This window comes from Rutidosis leptorrhynchoides, chromosome 9 (assembly GCF_046630445.1).
Source record: "Rutidosis leptorrhynchoides isolate AG116_Rl617_1_P2 chromosome 9, CSIRO_AGI_Rlap_v1, whole genome shotgun sequence".
In the NCBI taxonomy this organism is placed as follows: domain Eukaryota; kingdom Viridiplantae; phylum Streptophyta; class Magnoliopsida; order Asterales; family Asteraceae; genus Rutidosis; species Rutidosis leptorrhynchoides.
In genome coordinates, this window is record NC_092341.1 from 238,079,654 (window position 1) to 238,082,368 (window position 2,715).

At 35.2% G+C, this 2,715-nt stretch overlaps 1 non-coding gene across 1 annotated transcript; it reads left to right on the plus strand.

Annotated features, from left to right (window-relative positions):
* The first annotated feature begins 2,290 nt into the window (after window positions 1–2,290).
* On the plus strand, window positions 2,291–2,397 carry LOC139869478 (small nucleolar RNA R71). Its single transcript, XR_011766086.1, has one exon. It is a non-coding gene; the product is annotated as a small nucleolar RNA R71 (small nucleolar RNA).
* The last annotated feature ends 318 nt before the right edge of the window (window positions 2,398–2,715 follow it).

Sequence of the window (2,715 nt, forward strand, 5' to 3'; positions counted from 1 at the left end):
AATAAGCTCATTTTTTTTCATTTGTGATGACAGTCATGCCACCCTTCTTAGGTACGCATTGAACTTGGCTTACCCATGAACTATCAGAGATTGGATAAATTAAACCTGCATCAAGCAGTTTAATAATTTCTTTCTTAACAACATCTTGCATATTAGGATTTAGTCTTCGTTGGCGTTGCACATACATTTTATGACCTTCTTCCATAAGTATTTTATGTGTGCAACACGAAGGACTTATTCCTTTAATATCATGAATTTTCCATGCAATAGCTGGTTTATGAGCTTTTAGCACAGAAATGAGTTTAGATTTTTCATTTTCAGTAAGAGAAGACGATATTATTACAGGTAATTCAGACTCACCATGTAAATAAGCATATTCCAAATGGTTTGGAAGTGGCTTTAACTCTAATGTTGGTGGTTCTTCTATCGATGATTTGTATCGATATCTGTCTTCTTCTTTTAGCATTTGAATTTCTTCTGTTGTTAGTTCATATCCATTAGCCATAAGTGTAGCTAACATTTCAGTTTCATCAATTGGTTCAGTACCTTCTCCTAAAGAACATTCTCCTGTTCCTTGTAATTCTGTAAATTCTTCTAACAATTCTGCATGTGAATCTATAGTTTGAATATAATAACATGTATCATCTGCAGATTGCGGTTGTTGCATGGCTCTATCAACTGAAAAGGTAACACTCTCTTCCTCTATACTTAGGGTCAGTTTCTTACCGAACACATCTATTATTGCTTTAGGCGTGTTTAAGAATGGTCTTCCTAATATGAGAGGAACTCGAGAATCTTCTTCCATGTCCAGAATAACAAAATCTACTGGAAATACTAAAGTACCAACTTTAACTAGCATGTTTTCCATTATCCCTCTAGGATATTTTACTGATCGATCGGCTAGTTGTATGCTTAATCGTGTTGGTTTCAATTCTCCAAGGTCTAGTTTAGCGTATAGTGAATACGGCTTTAAATTTATACTAGCACCTAAATCTGCCAATGCTTCTATTGAACTAAGACTACCCAGAAAACATGGAATTGTGAAACTTCCTGGATCAGAGAGTTTTTCTAGTATTTTATTCAACAGCACTACTGAACAATTAGCATTCATAGTAACGGCCGAGAGTTCTTCCATTTTCTTTCTATTTGTGATTAGATCTTTCAGAAATTTAGCATATCTAGGCATTCCTGAAATTACATCAATGAAAGGAAGATTGACATTTATTTGTTTAAACATATCCAAGAATTTGGATTGCTCGGCTTCAAGTCTCTCTTTTCTCATTTTACTCGAGTAAGGAAGTGGTGGTTGGTATGGTTTAACATAAGGTTTAGCCATACCTGTGTTATCTTCATTAACCTTTTCAACTACCGGTTCTTTTTCCTTATCTTGATCAGATTGTGGTTCTTGTGGAGTAGGAATAGCTTCATCAGAAATTACAGGTATTTCAGGTGGTTTAAGTGTAATACCACTTCTTGTGGTAATGGCTTTAGCTGTTTCATTCCAGGGGTTAGCATTTGTATCACTTGGTAAACTTCCCGGTTTTCTTTCACCTATTAACCTTGCTAGGTTGCTCACTTCTTGTTCCAAATTTTGAATAGAAGCTTGTTGATTTCTAAATGCTTGAGCATTTTGTTCATTGGTTTGTTTCTGAAATGTGAAAAACTGAGTTTGAGATTCAACTAGCTTTGACATCATGTCTTCTAAATTTGGCTTTTTATCATCGGTTTGTGGTGGTTTATTTTGAAAATTAGGTCTTTGCTGATTGTAAGCATTGTTGGATACTTGTTGATTGCTAGGACCTTATTGGTTGTTGTATGGAACATTTCGGTTATAATTCTGATTTTGATTGTAGATTGGTCTTGGCAGTTGATAATTATTCTGATAATTATTTCCAGGCCTTTGGTTTATGTATGAAACATTCTCTCTTTGTTCCATTGTTAGTTCAATACTGAGACAATCTTTTGTCAAATGTGGTCCTCCACACTGCTCACAACTAATTCGTATTGAGTGAATATCTTTAGTCATCTTTTCCATTCGTCTCTCGACAGCATCTATCTTTACAGAAATGGAATCTAAATCATGGCTAGAATCGGCTCTAGCTGCTTTGGATGATCTAACGATATCTTTTTCTTGGTGCCACTCATGTGAGTGGGAGCAGTGTTATCAAAAATTTTGTAAGCGTCAGTTGCTGTTTTCTTCATAATGGAACCACCAGCTGCTATATCGATGTCTTTCCTTGTAGTGATGTCGCATCCTTGGTAGAATATTTGTACTATTTGACAAGTGTCTAAACCATGTTGCGGACATCCTCTCAATAATTTTCCAAATCTTGTCCATGCTTCATATAGAGTTTCATTTGGCTTTTGTGTAAACGTAACAATTTCTCCTTAAAGTCTTACGGCTTTAGATGCCGGAAAGAATTGTTTAAGAAATTTTTCAACTAAAACGTCCCATGTATCAATCGCTCATTCAGGTAATGATTCTAACCAATCTTTGGCTTCTCCCTTTAAAGTCCGGGGAAATAACATGAGATATATCTGTTCATCCTCCACTTCTCGGATTTTAAATAGTGTACAGATCCTATTAAAGGTACGAAGATGTTCATTTGGATCTTCCTTCGGCGCACCACTAAATTTGTGACAACCCGGAAATTTCTAACCAAATTTAAACTTTAATCTTTATATGTTTCCGACACGATAAGTAATATTTGTTAA